At 43.4% G+C, this 18,206-nt stretch overlaps 1 protein-coding gene across 1 annotated transcript in view; it reads left to right on the top strand.

Annotated features, from left to right (window-relative positions):
• LOC126248415 (structural maintenance of chromosomes protein 4-like) overlaps positions 1–18,206 on the top strand; it is a 164,507-nt gene that overhangs the window by 48,661 nt on the left and 97,640 nt on the right. The gene's annotated exons all lie outside the window — the stretch shown is intronic.

Consider the following 18,206-nt stretch of genomic DNA (forward strand, 5'->3'; position numbering starts at 1 on the left):
GTCAATGAATAAAAAGTTGGGAAATTGAAAACATCCTACACAATATCCAGGATGCACCTATAACAAAAGACTCAAAGTGAAACACTGGACGAAAAACAAACATATCAGTGAAGCAAGGAGCAGAAGGCTTACTAACTAGTCGTTACAACACAGAACCATCCAGGTGAGCTGCAGCAGTTACTGGCTGCACAGCAAGTCTGGAGTGAGGTGGTGAAGCAAAGAGTGTGGTACACAAGTTGTTGGGACAAAGAGCACCATCATGACATGGGATGAAAGAAACAAAGACCACACCACCTAAATTCCAAGTGTAGTATGAAAGTTAAAGATTCATTACATCTGTCTTGACAGAATATGAGTAACAAAATGAGCACATGTATGGAAAGTCTACATGATAAATCCGGATTCAAGAGCAAATTACTTTGCACACACAGTAGTGCAACAAACAAATATACAGTAAGGAAAAGATTACAAAACCAAAAAGATGCTTAAATCCTTGTTTAGCCTTAGGCATTTTCTTGGATTTGTGATAGCTTTTCCTTATTGGCTTGCTTTGTTACCACTATTTGGTCGAAATTGATGTAATGAAGCCCAAGCTTTCATAGTATACTTAGAGTACAGGGGACATGCCTATGGTTTCTCCTGTCCCACATCATGGTGGCACTGTTTGCACCAGTGACTCGTGCACTGGCCACTTTGCTTCACTCCCTCACTCCACACTTGCAGGGTGGCTGGTAATTTATGTGGCTCACCTGGATGACTCTGTGCTGTGCGGACTTGCTGCCAAGCCTTCTGTTTCTTACCTTGATGATATGTTGGTCTGAATAAAAGCAAAAGAAGCCATGTTTACTACTATTTTTGATTAGCATGCTGTTACTCAACACAACACTGGCTTGCCTGTCAACTACTTGTCAAGTACTTGAATGGTGGTAGCCCCCTGGCTGTGCAGGAATTACACTGTTGGTGGCTGTGCTGTATGCTCCATATGCACTATGCTATGGAGCATGTGCCTGTCATGAATGGGGCACACAGACTCCCAGCAATGGACTACTGGCCAGGTAGCCATTGCTGTGGCTGGGTGGTGCCCATGGGGAGAGCCCCCAATCAGAGTGGGTGGCACCATGGATGATAGTTTGCACAAGTGACTTAAAATTACTTCTGCTAGTAATAACATGGCCTCGGCAGCCTCTTCAAATGGAAATGACTCGGATGATGCAAAAAAGGAAGATCCCAATGCATTTCCTACCCTGGCCATGCCATGGAAGCAATTCAGGCCCAGAAGACAAGGAGAAAAATCTCCCCCCCCTCCCCCTCCCTCCCCCAGTACCTGGTCTACCAGGCTGGACAGGAACATCTTTTCAATCACAAAAGCCTTTATTTTTTGTTGAACACATTAAAGACAAATATTGAGAGGTTGCAGCCACCCCTGAGATGAAGAGCAATTCCCTCCTGATAAAAATTCATCCCCTGCACAGTCACAGGTGCTCCTCTGTTGTGAAAAGTTGTGTAACATTTCCACCACTTTCACTCCCCAAAAGAGTCTCAATATGATCCAGGGCATTATTTTTCACTTTGATCTTCTTCTGCAATGTGACGCTGAGCTGTGGGCCCAGTTAGAGAATGGGGTGTGCACTTCATCCATCACATCCATAGGGGACCAAGGGAAAATGAAGTTGCTACTGGGGCCTTCATCTTGGCCCTTCAAGGATGGTATGTTGCCCGAGTTGGTCAAAGTGATGGTTTGTGGGTATGATGTGAAACCCTATGTTCCTCCTCCTATGAGATGGTTCATGCGTATGAAGTTCAGATGTAAGTTTTTCCATTGCACAGCTACATCTGTCTGCAGGAATTGTGGACTTCCATTGCACACGAACATTCATGCGCCTATTCCCCCAGCCTTGTAAACTGGTGAAAGCTCCACTCTTCCTGCTCACCAGATTGCTCCACTTTTAAGTGGAAGAAGAAAATGCAGGATTATAAGACCTTGGACCAGAATGACACCATCCTGCACTATGGTCGCAATGTTGTTGCCTTCTCTGTTGACAGTTCTTACCTCTGTTGCACATCTTATAAGGGGCCCTCAGAGCCACAGCTATTACCTGCCCCCTCCCCCCTCCTTCCAAAATGGCTGGGGCCCTTCTGGTGCTTCCAGTGCACCCAATTCAGGAGCACTGGCTCAAAATCAATCCTCGTCCCCCAGCCGGAGGTGCCTCATCCTCCTCCAGCTTCTCTAGCTAAGATGATGTCCCTTGGGACTCTTCCTTCTGCAGTTCCTGGTGGTCCACAGCTGGATGCCAGCCAGTGGCCAAAGGAACCACAGGCTGCTGGCCATTGAACTTTGCGTTCTTCCTTTGTCACTGAAATCTTCCCAGCCCTTGTCTTTTGAGGAGGAGGAGGAGGAGGAGGAGGAGGAGGAGGACAAGAAAGACAAAATGAAGTCCTTTAAGACAGTGGAAACCCCAGTGGTCCCCATGGCACACTCTGTATGTATTCCTTCTGTGCCCAAGGTGGAGATCCCGGTGGCTGCTGAGGCACCAGATCTCCCCTTGCAGTGTGCTGCAGGATCTTAGATCTTACTCATCCCTCCTCATGGTCACTTCATGCACTCACATTATTCAGTCAGTCTGATACTCCAGTGGAATTGTAACTGATTTTTTCACCATCTGGCTGAGCTACAGCAGCTTTTAAACACTTACCCTGCATTCTGTATTGTCATCCAGGAAACGTGGTTTCAAGCAACTCGGACCCTGGCCCTCTGTGGCTGCTGACGTTACTTTAAGAATTGTACGAACTATGAGTGTGTGTGTGTGTGTGTGTGTGTGTGTGTGTGTGTAACCTAACCTAACCTAACCTGTGTGTGTGTGTGTGTGTGTGTGTGTGTGTGTGTGTGTGTGTGTGTGTGTGTGTGTGGGCGGCGGCTTGATACACCTTTGGAGGGTGTGGCTGTTTGGCTAAGGGCACATCAGGATTTTACCATCTGTAATGTTCACATCCCTCCTGATGATGTGATGCCCGAGGATGTACTGTCTGCATTGCTCTCTCAGCTCCTCCCACCATTCCTAGTCTTCGGTGACTTCAATGCCCATAACCTTTTGAGAGGGGGAACAATAACCACTGGCCATGGTGAAAACATTGAAACTAAAATGGCACAGGTTGATTTTTGCCTCATGAACTGTAGTCCCCCCCACACACACACTTCAGTAAGGCACACAGAACTTATTCAGCCATTGACCTCTCCTTTTGAAGCCCAGGTCTTCTAGCATCTATCCACTGGAGAGACCATGATGATCTGTATGGTAGTGACCACTTTCCTATCATTCTGTCCCTTCCTCAGCGTTGCTCTCCTGGACGCTCACCTGGCTTTTCCATAATGTTGACTAGGATGGGTTCACCTCTGCTGTCGTCCTTAGCTCTCCTCCACAAGGCAGTATTGATGTAGCTGTTCAGTATACAATGGCAACCATTCTTTTGGCAGCCAACTGAACCACCCGCTCTTCCTCAGAAACTCCTGTCAGAAGATTGGTGTGCCCCACAGATTGCTGTGGCCATTAGAGATCATAGGCAGGCTCTCCAATGGTGTAAGCAGCACAATACACTGGAACACCTCATTGCCTTTAAATGGCTCCATGCCCGCATCCAGTACCCCCTAAAATGGTGATAGCAAGAAACCTGGGAACAACATGTTTCCACCATTGGGTCACATACCTCTCCATCACAGGTATAGGCAAAGACCAGGTGCCTCTACAGCCTCCAGTCTCCTGCAGGTGTACCAAGTATTTCCATAGGTGGTGCCATTTATACTGATCCATATGCTGTTGCTGAATATTTTGTTGAGCATTATGGGCATGCATTTGAGTCTGAGAACTACCATCTCACCTTTCAGGTTGTAAAACAGTGGATGGATTTAATGCTTGTATCTTTTACTACCCAGCCCTTGGAGCCATATTAAGCATTAAGCAAATGGTAACCATCCATTGCCCAAGTCCAGTGCCCTCATCCAGCCCCAGGGTCAGACCACATCCACAACCAAATGGTGAAACATCTTGTAGTGGATTGTCAGCATGATATCCTTGCCCTCTTCAACTGTATCTGGAATGAGGATGAATTCCTACCTCAGTGGTGAGAAAGCATGATAGTTCTGGTACTGAAACTGTGTAAGAACCCCTAAAGCTGGACAGTTATTGCCAAATCAGCCTTACCAATGTTCTCTGTAAATTGCTTGAATGCATGGTGAACAAGTGCATGTGTTGGCTCCCTAAGTCTTAGGTCTTTCAGTTGCATCTCAGGGCAGTTCTTGCAAAGGCCATTCCACTGGTGATAATTTTGTTCACCTGGAGCCCACCATCCAGACAGTCTTTGCGCATCATCAGCATCTCATTTCTGTTTTTGTTGACCTATAGAAGGCTTAGGACAAGATATAGCATCGCCACATCCTTGCTACATTACATGAGTGGGGTCTCCAGGGCCCACTCCCCATTTTTGTCAAGAAATTCCTGTCACACCATACATTCTGGGTTCAAGTGAGTGCTTCACTCAGTAGCTCCCATATCCAAGAGAACAGGGTCGCACAGGGCTCTATATTGAGTGTCTCCCTCTTTCTGGTGGCCATCAATGATGTAGTGGTGACTGTGGAGTTTTTGGTTTCATCCTCCTTGTATGCTGACAATTTTTGCTTTTATTATTACTATTCTAGAATGGATACTCCTGAGCGTCACCTACAGGGTGCCATACAGAAGGCACAGTCATGGACTCTCACCCATGGCTTTTGGTTTTCAGCCACCAATACTCATGTCGTGCACTTCTGTTGCCATTGTACTGCCCATCTACACCCAGAGCTTTACCTATAAAATCAATTACTTCTTGTAGTTTTGACACACCAATTTTTGGGACTGGTCCTTGATTCCCACCTGATGTCACTTTCCCCACCTTCACCAACTTAAGCAAAAGTGCTGGTGACACTTCAGTACACTTTGCTGCCTGAGTAACACTAGCTGGGGTGCAAAATGCTCTATCTTTTTGGACTCTACAAAGGCCTGAGTCTGTCCTTGGAAGTCTTGGTTATGGGAGTCTTGAATATGGTTCAGCATCACCCTTAGCACTGCACATACTGGATCCCATTCATCATTGTGGGGTCCAACTTCTTACAGCAGCCTTGTGAACAGCCTACTAGTCAAGGCTGGAGACCTTCCATTACCTATCGGGCACCAACAATAGCTGCTAAATTATGGTACAGGTGTTAGTAGCTTCTCTGAACATCCCAACTGCCATGTCCTCTTTCCTGGAAGGGAGCTCGAGCTCCCACAACAGCGACCCAGACTCAGTTTACAATTGCTGCACATCTCCAGTGTCATTCTGAAGCTGAAACTTCCTCACTGTCACCTCTCATCAGGGAGACATAGCATCTACCCCCATGGCTTATGCCACAACCTTAGATTTGTCTTGAAGTCTCCTTTGATCCAAAAAGTTCTGTTGACACCATGATTTTTGTTGACTGTTCTTTTCTGTTCTGGAGACATATCTGGGTTCAGAAGTGGTATTCACTGATGTCTCAACAGTCAACAGATGTACAGGCTTTATCTATACACATTTATAGTGCAGCAAACTCTATTCTCTGTCAAATGCCTGCAGTGTCTTCACTGCTGAATTGATGGCCATTAAACTAGCCCTTGGCCATGTTCATTTGTACAGCAGCAAGAGTACACTAATCTGTAGTGACACTCTTAGCAGCCTTCAGGTTATAGGCCAATGCTACTTTCTTCACCTACGGGTTACGGCTATCCAGAATCTTGTCTCTGACCATCAAACTGGACAGCCAGTCATTTTTGTTTTGATCCCCGGTCATGTTGGGATTTCAGGAAATAAACAAGCTGACTGTTTGGCCAAGCTGGCCACCTGGATGCTGATTCTGGAAATAGGGGTCAGAGAACTGGACCTTCAGTCATTTATAAGCCATCAGTTACTGGATGTCTCGAACTCAGAACAGTCTGCCCTGATCTTCCAAAACAAACTAAGGACAGTTAAGGAGACCATGACCATGTGGCAGTTTTGCATGTGTGCTTCTCGCAGGGAATCCACAGTCCTCTGTCAACTCTGCATTGGCCACCCTCGAATGATCTGTGTCCACATTCTCTGATATGAGGATCCCCCTCACAGCTGAAGTGGACCCCACATGATGGGGTGATCCACTTACCCATACTCTGCCCTAATTTGGTTGCTTTGAGGTGGCATATTAATAGTCATGACATGCTACCCCTGGTGCTAGCAGATGACGCAAAAGCATTTGACTTGGTGTTACATTTTGCCCACAAAGGTGGTTTGTATTCATCACTGTAAGGTAAGACTTTGCGGCCTCATTGACCACCTGAGAGATTGGTAGGGCACCCCTCTCCTGCTCCCTTCCCCACCTCTCCCTCCCGTGGGGTCCCTTGATGGCCCTTGCTTGGTTGCCCAGCCTGGTCTCTACCCTTTCCACCTTTCTATTCTTTTTATTATATCTTGATTTTAATGCCTTATCTTGACTAATCTTTTAACATCTTGCCTTTGCTGTCTTTTTTCTGGGCTTTTATCTCTGCATGTTTTCTTTTATTAATTTTGTTTAGTTACACTTCAGCTTTCCAGGATTTGCCTTTCACCTCCTTCCATTGACAACCACTCCTGGTTTGCCACTTAATGGATGAAGGGACCATTGACCTTGCAGTTTAATCCCTTTCACTCTAAACCATCTAATGAATCCACAAACAGCCTTCTTGAGGATCTCAAGTTGTCTGATGAATTTGATTTTATGTTGTTTATTGGTCTTTAGTTTACACCATAGAGAGCCACCAGGTGTGTGTGTGTGTGTGTGTGTGTGTGTGTGTGTGTGTGTGTGTTGGGCACACACACCACTTAGCGAGCGAGCTAGCTCTCTCTCTCTCTCTCTGTCCAGCCGAGCGAGCGAGCTAGCTCTCTCTCTCTCTGTCCAACCAAGCCAGCAAGCTTTGTCCATGGGAAGTGAACGACAACCTGTGCTTGATGATGATTTCTCAATCTGGATTCATCTGCAACAAAGAGCAGAGCCCAAAAGTATCCCATCCCACCTAGATGGGTGATCAGCAAGGCGAGCTTGAACTGTACAGCCACCTGACTTTCATTTAGCATAGATAAGTGTCCAAGACTGGGTGGGTCATATCTCCAAAATGCTGTACCGCACTGCTGATACATTTGTGCTGAAGTTTCTGGGGCAGCCATGATGATTGCATATCCATCCATGTAGAGATGATTGTTGCTCTGCATTCAGGGACAGGTACATGGTTTTGCAGAGGTTAACGTGCTGGATATCTGATGAGGACCTCACAGCCTCTGGGGTGAGTAAGGCAAAAAACAGTTGTAGAATTAGGGAGAGCAGAAAGAGATAATGTTAAAGGTTCATGAACTCAACCAAACATTACATTAAACTAACTCATGTATGAGAAGCCATTGGGAGGATTTCAGGTAGAGGTGGGAGGTGCCTTATTATGCTGTAATGAAGAATGTGTGTCTCCTAACCAGCAAGAAAGATACTGTGCAGACTGTGGTGGAATATTTGACGCAAATCACTGTCACTGCCAGTCAAGATCTAGCTTTCTATTGCTACCAAATGCTTGCTGAGAGGGGCAGTTTGGACTTAACTTAAGCAGTTAAGAAATCTATAACTGCCCCTTCTCTATGTGGAAGTTGAAGTCAACATAGACTGCATTATGCAACATGGTGCCACTTCATGACAATATCCATCACAGAAAGTTGTGGCATCTCACTGAAGCTGCTAAGGAGATCCTATTTTAACTTTTTAACTTAATATGATTAGATTAGATTAATACTAGTTCCATGGATCATGAATACGATATTTCGTAATGGTGTGGAACGAGTCAAATTTTCCAATACTTGACATAATTAAGTTAATTTAACAACATAATTAAGTTAATGTAACAACTTTTTATTTATATTTTTCTTTTTATTTATTTTTTCTTAATTTATATCTAAAAATTCCTCTATGGGGTAGAAGGAGTTGTCATTCTGAAATTCTTTTAATTTCTTCTTAAATACTTATTGGTTATCTGTCAGACTTTTGATACTATTTGGTAAGTGACCAAAGACTTTAGTGGCAGTATAATTCACCCCTTTCTGTGCCAAAGTTAGATTCAATCTTGAATAGTGAAGATCATCCTTTCTCCTAGTATTGTAGATATGCACACTGCTATTACTTTTGAATTGGGTTTGGTTGTTAATAACAAATTTCATAAGAGAGTATATATACTGAGAAGCTATGGTGAATATCCCTAGATCCTTAAATAAATGTCTGCTGGACGATCTTGGGTGGACTCCAGCTATTATTCTGATTACACGCTTTTGCGCAATAAATACTTTATTCCTCAGTGATGAATTACCCCAAAATATGATGCCATATGCAAGCATTGAGTGAAACTCCACTGTTAATAACGTGACCCTGCTACAGACAGCTGAACAACAGAGTTTCTTACATAGCCAGCACATAACTATAAGTGTTTCTTCGTTTTGTTAAACTTAAATACCTATGATACTACTTGGAGGCATAATGTCCTCAGACAACTACATGTATGGGGCTATGCATGATACCTCCAATCTCACTGTATTTGTATGGTCCTTCCTCTTCTCACATAATTTTAGGTACTGAGTCAATTATGTTTTATCAGATCTTTTGATACAAGAAAATTTTAATCCCACTTCTTATACTAAGGAAGGACCAATGATGCCCCAAGTAGGTATCATATTTGCACTCACAGCAATGTGCCTTGTTAAGTGCTCTTTATTTGTGGATGACAATCCAGTTTTTATTCAGCTTCCAATTTTTCAGCAAATACTTGCCAGCTGCAGATAACCATAGAGAGACTGGAGGAATAGGCATGAAACACTGGTTTTAAGATTTAATCAGACAAATGAATGTTTATAATAGTTCCCATTATTTATTGTTCCAGAACTGAAATTAAGAGAAACCTTTTTAAATTTTAAAGTCAGTGAGGTGCAAATGTGTTGCATGCCATGTGTATGGAGCAGACCGTGCAGGTCTCCCCCAGTTTTATTGTGTTTCTGTACAGTCACAGTATGATTATTGGTGTATGGTTCTGTTAGACAATCATACTGTAAGATCCAAGGTCAAGGATTCACACCACCATGAGGGTATCAGGTTTTCTAGAGGCTCATTTAGAATTATCCTCATTTCAACCTCTGTGCTGAAGTTAGTGAGGCACTCCACCACAACCAATAAGGCAGTAACTACTACTTGTGTGACAAGCATCAAAAATGTATTCAGTTACCCAGCTGCCTGCACACCATACTGTTGTTTGCTCACAGAACAACTTTTCAATAGTCATCTGTGAGAGAGGGGGCCAGTTAGGATCCAAGCAAAGAACCATAATTTGAAAGCAGATGTGGTGAACATTTTTTACAGTAAGGGAGGTTTCTTTGGAGGCCCAGCGTTGTTTCAGATTTGACTAATATTTAAAAAATCAGCACCCAATATGTGGTTTTTGTACATACATTCAACAATATTTTAGATGAGTATCACATTTTAAGACTGTATATACATGGGAAATCTCTTGGCTGCTCAGTAGCTTTCCTTAATCACGTCTTTATGCAGTGAAATAGCTGTTGAACCAGAAGGTCAATCATCAATGGAAGGAAGAATGGCTGAAGGTGAGGGACCACAAGCTGTGAGCTGTAAAACCCACTGTACATCTGCAGCATTCCTCCTTCCAATCACACTGACAGGATGAAGTCCTACTCACACAGATATCTGTGTGATGGTAACCAAGCAAACAGAAGACACCTGATTTCTAGTGGCAATGAATGTGAACTAGACAACATATTCATTCTCCCAATATCAGAGCTGTGCCACAGTAATCGATAGCAATATCATTCATCACTTCAGTTCTGTTTACTTTTCTCCACTCGTGACTACAACTCGCAAAATATATTTTTATCTGACAGTGCTGTTATTTCTCTGGTATAATGGTATTATTGTGCTCAGTGTATCATGGTATGCAAAGAAAATATACACTGAAAAATGTTTACACAGGTGGTACTTACTGTCTAATAAGATTCTGTGACAGTTGTGTTGGTGCCATACAATTGCTCACACTGTGTGCTGAACAGTGAATGAACCATCAGAGGTGTGTCTTCCTCAAACAGTACAATATGACTCCTGTTTGTTAGAGATCCCAGGTGGCTCACAACTCTTTTGTGGGTACATTTGTGGCACGCACAAGGTGTTGACCTATTGCAGCCTTTCTTCTCTCTTGTGCTGCCTTTTGTTTCCTAAATCCACTCCTTCCCATCCTAGCTTCCCACCTTCCTGCCACCTTTCGCCTAGGTGTTCGCTTTATGACAACCCAGCTATCCTCTTGGTTTTGCAATTCCTTTTATGTCTCATGTTTCCACTCTCCCTTTTCTCTCTCCTTATTTTAAGTTGTTTTATTTTAAATTTTACATTATTTTATTTTATTTTTTTGTCCTCCCTAGGGTTTGACCTTCCTTTCTAAGTTCTGTTTCCATAGCACGAGTCGTTTGGGGTAGAGCTCACACCTTAGTGTCTCCAGCATGGGTTCCTCTCCCTCCCACTCCTTCTTCCCTTATCAGCATACTCTGAAAGGAACCTAACGGGTATACAGTCTGGACCAGAAGAGGTGCTTCAAGTTGTTTCACTACTCTGAGGATGTCTAGATTTACATTACTCATGTTGGCAGCTGTTCTTGATTTGAATTCTGGAATATTTACTTCACTTTCTTTCGTGAAGGAATTTCAGAAGGCTGTGTTAAGTAACTCTGCTTTCACAGCACTGTCATCAATAGTATTTCCAATGCTACCTCGCAGAGAAGACATTATGTCTTGCCACTAGCATACTTCACGTATAATGAGAATCTCATTGGATTTTCTGCCAGTTTGATGACAAAGTTTCATTGTGGAAACTGTTATAAGCATTTTACATTGAAGTCTTTATTAAATTTTGTTAATTTATTTGGTATAAATTTCTAAATTTCTCTCAATACTATTTCTTTGAATTCAAGCCACATCTGATGTACGCTTACATTTTTAATTCGGAAGGAGTGGAGATTGGCCTAGAGGAAGGCGTCAAATGATTTTTTATCTGCTTTTTCGAATATGTATATTTTTCATTCCTTTTTGCAGGAGTTGGGGTTTCAATACTTAGTCTCAATATAACAACCCTGTGTTGACTAATTCCTGTACCCATTTAGATGCTGGTTATTAGCTCAGGATTATTTGTTGCTAAGTGGTCAAGTGTGTTTTACAACTTGCATGGGCTCATGAACCAACTGCTTGAAATAATTTTCAGATAATGCGTTTAGTACAATTTCTGATGATGTTTTATGCATACCTCTAGGTTTAAGAACGAATTTTTGCCAGCATATTGAGGGTAAATTAAGATCACAACCAACTATAATTGTTTGAGTGGGGTAAGTGCTTGGAATTAAACTCAAGTTTCCTTTGAACCTTTCAGCAATTGTATCATCTGAATTTTGAGGTCGGTAAAAGGATCCAATTATTATTTTATGTTATTTGCTAAGAATGAACTCTACTCATACTAACTCACAGGAGCTATCTATTTCAGTTTCACAACAAGTTAAATTACATCTAAGTGTGACAAACATGGCACCACCAACTGCGTTTAGCCAATTCTTTTGGAACACCATTAGGTTCTTCACAAAAAATTGGCTGATGTTACCTCTGGCTTTAGCCAGATTCCAGTGCCCATAACAATTTGAACATCAATGGTTTCTATTAGCACTTGGAGCTCTGGTACATAGCTACGACAATTGACAACTGTTATACTGATGGTTCCTATATCTATGTTCTTCCTGTATTTGGCCTGCACCCTTTGTCACTGAAGCCCTTTTCATGTTTTCCCGAGACCTTCTATCTCATAAAGCCACCAAGTCCTTGCCACACAGCCCCTGCTACCTGCATAGCTGCCTCCTGCATGTAGTGGACTCCTGACCCATTCAGCAAAACCCAAAACCCAACCACCCTATGGTGCAAGACAAGGAATCTGCAGCTTACATGGTTGCAGAACCACCTGAGCCTCTGATTCTGACCCTCCGCTCGACTCTGTCTCAGTGGTCCACAATGAGTCCTGTCGACTATGCTGCAAATGGTGATCTCTGCTTTCATCCCTCAAGCAATACTGGCAGCCTTTATCACTTCTGTTAGCTGCCCTAAACAAGATAAAATCTCTCTTGATCCAAAGCAACATACATCACCAGTACCAATGTGTGCCACCACCTGCACTTGGCTGCACCCTGTGCTCCTCGTGGCATCCGGAAGAACCCGTTCCACATCTGGAAAGACTCCACCCAGTATGTACATAGAGTGCACATGAGTTTCCTTCCCCTTCCTGGCATCTGTGTCCCTAAGGGCCCCATAATGCACCTAACATTGGAGCTCCCAACTACCAATAATCCTACCCTCTGTGATTTCCCAGATCTTGCAGGCTGAGAGGTTTCCTCTGAAACAGGACAGGCGACTGCATCTATCTGAGATAGAGTGTCAGCCACAGGCAGCATCTGAAACCTGTTTGTCAGACTAACTGAGGAGGTCTTACATGCAGCTCCCTGGGAAGTCTTTCACCATCTGGCATGTGCTGAGGTGACATCCCATTTGACCACAGGTGAGAGGTCAACCTCAGTGCAAGCAGTCACTGGGCTGGTCACTGGTGAGGACTGATCAGAGGATTCTGATGTGCTGGACGTCCATTGGATCCCCATGGCCAGCCCACAACAGTGGTGCCTATACACTGCAGCTTCAAGCTGTCTGCTGGCCACGGTGGCCGAGCGGTTCTAGGCGCTTCAGTTTGGAACCGCGCAACTGCTACAGTCGCAGGTTCGAATCCTGCCTCGGGCATGGATGTGTGTGATGTCCTTAGGTTAGTTAGGTTTAAGTAGTTCTAAGTTCTAGGGGACTGATGACCTGAGATGTTAAGTCCCATAGTGCTCAGAGCCATTTGAACCATTTTTCAGGCTGTCTAACAGAAGCCAGCCTGGAGCTGAGAACAAAGTGTCACCAACTCAGCTCACATCTGCTAGCAACAATCACAGTCCTTATCCATACTAAAGACAGTGGAAAACTACACTACCCAGACAAATGTGCTGCAGAACTCTACTGTAGTCTCTGATGAAAACACAAGAGCTGTGTCTAATAAATTACATTAATACTCAGAGATTCAAAAACTGAAGTACTGAGGTGAGACTGAATAATTTGCCCCCAATTATTAAATTGTAATATATCACAAAATCAGTTTTACTTTCAGATGCAAACAGAAACATGAGCATTGTGTCTATTAGATATTAAATTAACATGCAGAAACTGAAGAAACTAAACTATCAAAGCACACAGATGAAATTATATAATTCACTCCTGATTAGGAACTTGCAAAAGTCACAAAACTGGTTACTTCCCTGTTGCTGCTGCTGTCTTGGTTGACTGCTGCTGTCTGACTCAGCTCTTGACCAGTGTTCCCCTTGCCATCCTTTGGTCTTAACTATCCAGGATTCTGTTTTTCCCTCAAAGAATGTGGATACTTGGTGCTCTTTGTCTGGGCTCTGAGTCACTTTGGGACCACAGGGCTGACTAGCTGGCCAAATTGGCTACTGGAAAGCTGCCTCTTGATATCAGTATTCCAGAATTGGACCTTTGATTGGTGTTATGCCATCAAGTTGCAAGGATTTGGAATATCTAATGACATACTCTGAGTTTGCCAAATAGGCTATGGGCAGTGAAGGAGACCATAAATTTGTGGAGGTCCTCCATACAGGCCTCTCTCAAAGACAGCATTATCCTATGCTGCCTCTACATTGGCCATACTTGACTGACTCCAGCATGAGAATCATCCACTGTCATTGTGGTGCCCACCCTGCATTGGAGGTTGTCCTAAACCAGCCACCCTGTGTCAGACTTTTAATTTACCTGACTTGCTTCCCGTGGTAGTGGATGATGCCTCAGTGCAGTGGCTGACTTGCTTTTACAGTTTATTCATGAAGCAATCCCCCCCCCCCCCCCCGCCACTCTCTCTCTCTCTCTCTCTCTCTCTCTCTCTCTCTCCCCCTCTCTCCCCTCTCCCTCCCTCCCCCCCTCTCTCCCTCTCTCTCCCCCTCTCTCTCCCTCCCCCCCCCCCTCTCTCTCATAGGCTGACGCCTCAGCATTGCCTGCGCATTTAAGGGATGGCTGGATGCCTTGTTGCCTCCTCTTCTGTGAATTGACAGTGGCTGCCTGGGTTTTGTAGTTTGCCCCCAGTGCTCACTCTACATGCACTTTTTCTCTTCTTCCCCCTTCTCATGTGTTCTGTTGACTTGGTGTTGTGTCTGATTTGATGTTGTTCCTCTGTTTTCCTGTGCTTCTCTCATTTAGTCAGTATTGCAAGTCCTTTCTGGGTACTGTTGGGTAGGGCGCTTCTGGTATGTGGTAGTGGTGGGAGGGAGGGGGGCGGGGGACATTGTGGCCCCCATTGCACTTTCTGCCTCTGGGTGGCCTCCAGCTGCTCCATGGACAGGGCACCTCTCTTGCCTTTCTTTCTTCCCCCCTTTTCCTTCTTCCTTTCTCCTTTCTCTTGGCTTTGTTCACCAACATCTTGTGCTGGAATGCCACCCTTCAGCGTTCTGGCCTGATATGCTGGAGTTGGCACCTATTTGCATATGCAAGTGTTACAGAAATTACCAAATCATAAAACACAGGACTGTTACATTTTAGATATTGCCATGCCATAATCAGAATCAAATCCAGATTCAAACACCCAATGTCAGTGATGCAAAACTCTTAGCCCTGAAGACACAATTATTATTAATACCAGCATACAGCCATAACCGAACACCTGGACAGAGAGTGATAATATTTATACAAACATAAAGTATCCCAGAATATACAAACATTACAAATGAAATAAATGTCAGAAACTTGAGTTTGAACTGGTGAGCAGCATCCTGCATCCAGCAACGCTAACTACTACATGTTACCTGGCTCATAGCATTGTTTGCTCTCCTGGTGAAAGATCAACTCACTTTTTTGAAAGTTCTCATCTTAGATTTCCATCTTTTCAGTGGTCTCCTGGTAGCACTGGGGATCCTTGCATTCTGGTTGTGTTGTCATATTTTCTATCCTGACAAGTTTCAAAGATAGCTCCTCCAATCGAAGCTTCACAATAACTGAATGGATCTTCAGTTTCCATGAATAAGATGCCACCATTGCCTATCTGCACCTCAGGGTTGTGGTAGGGATTTGTACAGAAGACATTGATGACGTCTCTGCACATTTGTCTTCTTGATGAAGGGTTATAATCCTCAGTTTCATGTATGATGTCTGACACACAAGGAAGTATATATACAGCAGAGTAGCACTTCAGTATCTTTTCTGAGTGCCTCAGTTTCTGCACATGTGTGAAAATCCATGCAAGCCTCTCCGGGGCTGTATCTCACTAACCAGTCCCTGAAATTACTGCATTCTGTCTTCCTCCTGAGCATCCAAGCTTCATATGCAGACCAACTCCCTTGCTACCTCAGTCCTGGTTATGTAGTCATCCTGTGTATTGCCCCATTGAAACTGGAACAGTGTATCAATTGTTGTTTTGGTCTCATGACTGTAGTGCAGAAAAAATGGTGCATAGGCTATAGTGTCTTGCGTTGCTGTGTTGTATGTGAACCTCATGATGAGCAGTGTAGTATCCCAATCTCTCTGTTTGATATCAGTCTGCATCAAGAGAGTATCTGCCAACATCTTATTGAAGCATCTTGTGGGGCCATTAGTCTGTGTTTGGTAAACAATTGTCATCCTGTGGGTGATGTCATAATATGTAATTACCTCTGATTCTTCTCTTGACTAAGAAACTTTACACAATCACAAATCATCACACAGGGAGCTCCATGCTTCAGATTGATGTTGACCCAGCCAACAGAGAGAATTGTGATCCATCTCAAATGAGAGTGTTTTGCCGAATAAACATGGCTGGAGCTTGTTGATGGCACAAACAACTGCAAGGTATTCTTTCTTGGTTATAGAGTAGTTCATCTCAGAATTGGAGAGTACTTCAGGAGCATAAACTATAATCTCTTCAGTACCTTGCTAGATTTGTAATAAAACTGCACCTGTCCTGTAACTATATTGGTAGGGTAAAGCTCTGTCTTGGCATTCTCGCTACACAATGCTAGGGCTAGAGAGACGTAAGCACCTCCTTAAGGATAAGGAATGATCTTTCTTGCACCTAATTTGAGAAAAAATTGGCATCTACCTGCAGTAGGTCTAGCAAGGGATGTGCCTAGGTACAGAAGTCATTTGTGAATCACAGGTAACATGAGCAGACTCTCAGTAAACTTCTGACATCATGAATGTGCCAAGAAGTCTGAAAATGAGAGCAGTCACTCATTTTCCCTGGATCTTTAAGAACTCCATCAGTGTTCACTAAGTGCCCCCAAGACTTCCACTTGCTGGGTGGTGAAGAGGCACTTTTTTCAGATTCAGGATCAGATTTATCGTGCAGGCTGAACACACTTCAAAACTATTGTCATAGAGCTAAGATTTTCTTCAAATGTTGTTGAGAAAATGACTGTCATCCAGACAACAAAAATATGTAGTTCATTTAAAGTGTAGAAGCAGGTTGTGCATCATATGCTAAAGGTTGTTGAACCATTACATAATCCCAATGGCATAATTTTGAACATTTAAGTGCCTTTGGGAGTTACAAAGGCAGTCTTTCTCATTTAGCCTCATCAACCTTGATTTGCCAGTAACTCCCTCCATGTCCGTACTAGAGAAATATTTTTCTGCTCTCAAATAGTATAAGGTGTCATCAGGGGGTGACAATGGATAGAAATCTATATTCATGAATTTGTTTTGTCATCAGGAGTCAACAGAAATGCCATGTGCCATTCTTTTCATTCACGAGGATCACAGTAGATGGCCAAGGCCCCCGTGAAGATTCAATGATGTCATCTTGCAGCGTCTCCTCCACTTCCTCTTGAATTGTCTGTAGTTCATCTGGCAACACACACTATTTGGTATACTATCCCCAGTGTTACTCTGGTGTTTTACCATGTGCCAATTCATCTGTCTCTTCTCCACTCTGGATTTGAAAGCATTTGAATATATATGCAGAGTGTCTGACAGTCACTGATGTTCTTCAGTCAGGCCAGATCCTTTGGCAGTGATAGTAGCTTCCGCCAATATGCCATATGTAGTGGTAATGGAGCAAGATTCTTCATTGATGGACCTAAGCTGTCCTTCCTGGACTGGTTCATCTGTCCCTGTGCACATATATTTAAGGGCACGTTGGAGCTGCCTTTGAAGGTTTGGATCCAAGGTCCTCCTTGACCACGTATGATGCTTATGATCATTGCTCACATGAAATTTCTTTTGTTGGACTGAGTAGCTTTTGGATAGTAGCAAAAGTTTTGTAATTTAACTCAGCATCTAGATTGACAACAGGTACTTGTCTTGCTGATGACGGTGATATAACAGTTTTTTCAGTGGTAAACACCCATTCAGAGCAATCTTTGTTATGCATGGTTGTTGAGACAGCTTCATTCTTTTGGGTGTCTGATCTTCCACAGACTATGAATTGCTGCTGATGCCAGCAAGAAATCCAATCTGAGAATAAAATTCTGACACAATTACAAATTTGGTCCGTATTCTGTCATTGATAGTTATTCTTTCAGTACAGATTCCTGTCAGCTGGACAGATTTCTGATTTTTCAACTTTCATCACAATTACTTTTGCATCTTTTTTAGCGAACAACAATAAGCATTAGGCATTACAGAAAAAGGAAACCCTGGGTCAACGAGTTCCCAGTCAGGTTGGCAATTAATGATGACATCAGTGAGATTTCCTGACGTTTTGGCAACCGTTATCCATGGGGAAGTTTTGCTTCCACAGCATCCATCAGTAAGAAATCCTTTCTCATCCAGGGTCCAAACCCATTTTGTTTCCTCTTCCTGATTACTTTTAAAATTTCTCTCCCTTCCCCCACTATTCTCAACACCACCTCATTCCTCACTTTGTCTACGCATTTTGTTCCTTCCATTCACTTCCAAATCCACATCTCAAATGTTTCTATTCATATTTTTTTATCTTTCCTCAGTGTCTCTGTCTCGCTTCTGTATAATACCATGCTATGGATGAAGCACTTCACTAGTCTGTTCCTCAGGTCCCTGTCCATCCA

The sequence above is a fragment of the Schistocerca nitens genome, chromosome 3, assembly GCF_023898315.1.
Source record: "Schistocerca nitens isolate TAMUIC-IGC-003100 chromosome 3, iqSchNite1.1, whole genome shotgun sequence".
In the NCBI taxonomy this organism is placed as follows: domain Eukaryota; kingdom Metazoa; phylum Arthropoda; class Insecta; order Orthoptera; family Acrididae; genus Schistocerca; species Schistocerca nitens.